This window comes from Enhydra lutris, unplaced genomic scaffold (assembly GCF_002288905.1).
Source record: "Enhydra lutris kenyoni isolate GAN:26980312 unplaced genomic scaffold, ASM228890v2 scaffoldscaffold2, whole genome shotgun sequence".
NCBI classification, from domain to species: Eukaryota; Metazoa; Chordata; class Mammalia; order Carnivora; family Mustelidae; genus Enhydra; species Enhydra lutris.
The window spans coordinates 55,153,470-55,159,352 of record NW_019154086.1 but is presented as its reverse complement, the minus strand read 5'-3'; the positions used below and the strand labels follow the sequence as shown (position 1 = coordinate 55,159,352).

General features: G+C 38.7%; 1 pseudogene; it reads left to right on the top strand.

Moving 5' to 3' along the window:
* Window positions 1-2,393: 2,393 nt before the first annotated feature.
* On the top strand, window positions 2,394-3,332 carry LOC111150223 (annotated as a pseudogene).
* Window positions 3,333-5,883: the final 2,551 nt, after the last annotated feature.

Sequence of the window (5,883 nt, the reverse complement as noted above, 5' to 3'; positions counted from 1 at the left end):
CCTTGATAGGAGGCAGGAGGACTCAACTCAAGCAAGACTGACTGAAAAACTATGCGGCAGGCCCCTCCCCAAGAAAGCCAGCCAAAAGAACAAGAGGACAACCACCACAGGGTCCATATAAAACTGTAAAACCCCAATATCAGGGGAAAACAAGATATTAAGCTCCCAGTATTGCCCTAATATTGCCCTGTATATTTCATAGATACAACATTTCTTTTTAACTTGTTCTCACTATTCTTGTTCTTTTTAATTTTTTAACCTATGTACTGTTACAACAAGAGGTTCAATACAACATATTCCATAATAACCTTTTAACTTGAACTTTTTTCATACATATACCTGTGTTTTTCTTTTGCTTTTCTATTTTTTAATATAATATAGATATAAGCTTCAAGGTAATCCTCTTTCCCTAATCAATGCAGTTTTAATCTCCCTTTATCTCTGGAAAGTTGAGTCCTTTAAAAAGATATCAAGATACACCCAGGAAGAATCAAAATAAACTTCCTCGCCCTCATCAAAGATTTATAACCATCTTCCCACCTTTTTCTTCTGTCAGTGTTTCTGTGTATTTGTTTTTGTTCTGGTATTATATAAATCTTATACTTGGGGTTCATTTTGGTTGGGTTCTTTTTTTTTTTCTTGTCATTTACTTTTGTTGGTCTTTTTGTTTGTTTGTTTGTTTGTTTTGGTTTGGTTTTTTTGTATACCTTATAAATCTTACCTTTGGGGCCCATTCTGGCTGGGTCTTCTCTCTCTCTCTCTCTCTTTTTTCTGTCTCTCTCTTTTTTCTTTTTTCTTTCTTTTTGGTGGTGACTTCCGATTGCTCAGACCCTTTCCAGGGTGCACTTTTCCTGGATCACAGTTGATATATTCAGCTATACATCCCCTTAACCACCTCTCACCAAAATGACTAGAAGGAGGAACACCCAGCCCTCTCCATCAGAACTATTGGATATGGACGTAAACAGTATGTCAGAAAGGGAATTCAGGGTAACAATTACTCAGGCAATGGCTAGGTTGGAGAAAACCATTAATGACAACATGGAATCAATTAGGACAGAAGTGAAAGCCACCCGGGAAGAAGGTAAAAATGCTATCAATGACATCCAATCTAATCTAAATTCTCTAACATCTAGGGTAACCAAGGCAGAAGATAGAATTAGTGATCTAGAGGACAAACTGATTGAGAAAAAGGATCAGGAGGAGGCCTGGAACAAACAGTTAGAAGCCATGAAAACAGAATTAGGGAAATAAATGATGCCATGAAATATTCCAACATCAGAATTATTGGGATCTGTGAGGGGGAGGAGAAAGAAAAAAGGCTAGAATTTATAGTTGAACAAATTTTCCCAGTCTGGGGAATGGAACGAGCATTCATGTCCTAGAGGCAGAAAGATCACCTCCCAAGATCAACAAATCTAGAAAGACCTCGAGACACTTGATTGTGAGACTGATGAATCAAGAGCTCTTGAGAGCAGCTAGGGGGAAGAGATTCCTTATGTACAGAGGAAGGTCCATCAGAATAATGTCAGACCTATCCACAGAAACCTGGCAAGCCATATATGGCTGGCAAGACATTCAAGGCACTAAATGAAAAGAACATGTAGCCAAGAATAATTTATCCAGCAAGGCTGACATTCAAAATGGATGGAGAGATAAAGAGTTTCCAAGACTGGCAAGGTTTAAAAGAGTATGTGACCACCAAGCCGGCACTACAAGAAATATTAAAAGGGGTTCTATAAAAGAAGAAAGAACCCAAGATTGTCATAGAACAGAAATTTACAGAGACAATCTATAGAAATAAGGACTTCACAGGCAACATGATGTCAATAAAAATGTATCCTTCAATAGTCACTCTCAACGTGAATGGCCTAAACACTCCCATAAAATGGCACAGGGTTGCAGATTGGATAAAAACAACAGGACCCATCCATATGTTGTCTACAAGAGACCTATTTAGAACCTAAGGATACATCCAGACTGAAAGTGAAGGGATGGAGAAGCATCTTTCATGCCAATGGGCCTCAAAAGAAAGCTGGGATAGCTATTCTCATATCAGATAAATTAGAGTTTAAACTAAAGACTGTAGTCAGAGATAAAGAAGGACACTATATCATTCTAAATGGGTCTATCCACCAAGAAGATTAACAATTGTAAATATTTATGCCCCCAATATGGGAGTAGCCAACTACATAAGATAACTTTTAATCAAGATAAAGAGTCATATTGATATGAAAACATTAATAGTAGGGGATCTTAACACACCACTCTCAGTAATAAACAGATCATCCAATAAGAAAATCAATAAAGAGCTTTCTGCCCGTGGACGCCGCGGAGTAAGCATCATTAAAGTCTCCCCTCCCACCACCGTCATATCTAAGTCAGAGTCTCCCAAAGAGCCTGAACAACTGCGGAAGCTCTTCATCGGAGGTCTGAGCTTTGAAACAACCGATGAGAGTCTGAGGAGCCATTTTGAGCAATGGGGAACACTTATGGACTGTGTGGTAATGAGAGACCCAAACACCAAGCGCTCCAGAGGCTTTGGGTTTGTCACATATGCCACTGTGGAGGAGGTGGATGCAGCCATGAATGCAAGGCCACACAAGGTGGATGGAAGAGTTGTGGAACCAAAGAGGGCTGTCTCAAGAGAAGATTCTCAAAGACCTGGTGCCCACTTAACTGTGAAAAAGATTTTTGTTGGTGGCATTAAAGAAGACACTGAAGAACATCATCTAAGAGATTATTTCGAACGGTATGGGAAAATCGAAGTGATTGAGATCATGACTGACCGAGGCAATGGCAAAAAGAGGGGTTTTGCTTTTGTAACATTTGATGACCATGATTCTGTAGACAAGATTGTCATTCAAAAATACCATACTGTGAATGGCCACAACTGTGAAGTAAGGAAAGCGCTCTCTAAGCAAGAGATGGCTAGTGCTTCATCCAGCCAAAGAGGTCGAAGTGGTTCTGGAAACTTTGGTGGTGGTCGTGGAGGTGGTTTTGGTGGGAATGACAACTTTGGTCACGGAGGAAACTTCAGTGGTCGAGGTGGCTTTGGTGGCAGTCGAGGTGGTGGTGGATATGGTGGCAGTGGGGATGGCTATAACGGATTTGGTAATGATGGAAGCAACTTTGGAGGTGGCGGAAGCTATAATGATTTTGGCAATTACAACAATCAATCCTCAAATTTTGGAGGAATTTTGGAGGAAGAAGCTCTGGCCCTTATGGTGGTGGAGGCCAATACTTCACCAAACCACGAAACCAAGGTGGCTATGGTGGTTGCAGCAGCAGCAGCAGCTACGGCAGTGGCAGAAGGTTTTAATTACTGCCAGGAAACAAAGCTTAGCAGGAGAGGAGAGCCAGAGAAGTGACAGGGAAGCTACAGGTTACAACAGATTTGTGAACTCAGCCAAGCACAGTGGTGGCAGGGCCTAGCTGCTACAAAGAAGACATGTTTTAGACAATACTCATGTGTATGGGCAAAAAAACTCGAGGACTGTATTTGTGACTAATTGTATAACAGGTTATTTTAGTTTCTGTTCTGTGGAAAGTGTAAAGCATTCCAACAAAGGGTTTTAATGTAGATTTTTTTTTTTTTGCACCCATGCTGTTGATTGCCAAATGTAATAGTCTGATCATGACACTGAATAAATGTGTCTTTTTAAAAAAAAAATCAATAAAGAAACAAGAGCATTGAATGACACATTGGACCAGATGGACCTCATAGATATATACAGAATACTCATTCTTCTCAAGCACACATGGAAATTTTTCCAGACTACACCACATACTGGGTCACAAATCAGGGCTCAACAGATACGAAAAGATTGAGATTATTCCCTGCATATTCTTGGACCACAGTGCTTTGAAACTAGAACTCAACCAAAATAAAAGGTTTGGAAGGAATTCAAACACTTGGAAGCTAAAGACCATCCTGCCTAAGAATGTTTGGATCAACCAGGAAATCAAAGAAGAACTTAAACAATTCATGGTAATCAATGAGAATGAAGACACTTCAGTCCAAAACCTACGGGATTCGGCAAAGGCGGTCCTAAGGGGGAAATACATAGCCATCCAAGCCTCCCTCAAAAAAAATTAGAAAAATCCAGAATACACCAGCTCTCTTTACACCTTAAAGAATTGGACAATCAACAACAAATTAAGCCAATTCCACACACAAGAAGGGAAATAATCAAGATTAGAGCAGAGATCAATGAGATAGAAACTAGAGATACAGTAGAACACATCAATGAAACTAGAATCTGGTTTTAGAAAGGATCTATAAGATTTATAAGCCATTGGCCAAAATAATCCAAAAGAAACGAGAGAGGACCCAAATCAATAAAATTATGAATGAAAGGGGAGAGATCATGACTAACACCAAGGAAATAGAAAAAATCATCAGAAATTATTGTCAACACTTATATGCCAATATGTTAAGCAACCTAGATGAAATACATACATTCCTGGAAACCTATAAACTTCCAAAACAGAATCAGGGTGAAATTGACAACCTGAATATACCAATATCTAGTAACGAGATTGAAGCAGTGATCAAAAACCTCCCAAAAAACAAGAGCCCAGGACCTGATGAATTCCCTGGAGAATTCTACCAAACATTCAAAGAAGAAATAGTACCTATTCTCCTGAATCTGTTTCAAAAAATAGAAACAGATGGAAAAATTCCAGACTCTTTTTAATAAGCCAGCATTACCCTGATCCCCAAACCTGGCAATGATCCCACCAAAAAGGAGAATTTCAGACCAATATCCCTGATGAATATGGATGCTAAGATTCTCAACAAAATCCTAGCTAATAGGATCCAACATTACATTGAAAAGATTATCCACCATGACCAGATGGGATTTATCCATGATGCAAGTGTGGTTCAACATTTGCAAATCAATCAATGTGATAGAACAAATCAATAAGAGAAGAGAGAAGAACCACATGGTCCTCTCAATTGATGCAGAAAAAGCATTTGACAAGATACAAAATCCATACTTGATTAAAATGATTCAAAGTATAAGAATAGAGGGAACATTTTTCAACTTCATAAAATCTATCTATGAATAATGCACAGCGAATATCATCCTCAGTGGGGAAAAGCTGACAGCCTTCTCTTTGAGATCAGGAACACAAGGATGCCCACTCTTGCCACTGTTGTTCAACATAGTACTAGAAGTCCTAGCAACAACAATCAGACAACAAAAAGAAATAAAAGGTATTCAAATTGGCAATGAAGAAGTCAAACTCTCTCTCTTCACAGATGACATGATACTTTATATGAAAAACCCCAAAGACTCTATCCCAAAACTATAGAACTCATACAGCAATTCAGTAATGTGGCAGGATACAAAATCAATGTACAGAAATCAGTTGATTTCTTATACACTAACAATTAAAATACAGAAAGGGAAATTAGAGAATTGATTCCATTTACTATAGCACCAAGAACCATAAGATACCTGGGAATAAACCTAACCAAAGAGATAAAGGATCTGTACTCGAGGAACTACAGAACACTCATCAAAGAAATTGAAGAAGACACAAAAAGAGGGAAGAGCATTCCATGTTCATGGATCAGAAGAACAAACATCGTTAAAATGTCTCTATTGCCTAGAAAAATCTATACTTTCAATGCCATTCTGATCAAAATTCCATGGTGTTTTTCAAAGAGTAGGAAAAAACAATCCTAAAATTTGTATGGAACCAGAAGAGACCACAAATTTGCTAAGGAAATGTTGAAAAAGAAAAACAAAACTGGGGGCATCACGTTGCCTGATTTCAAGCTTTACTACAAAGTTGTGATCACCAAGACAGCATGGTGTTGGCACAAAAACGGACACATAGACCAGTGGAACAGAGTAGAGACCCCAGATA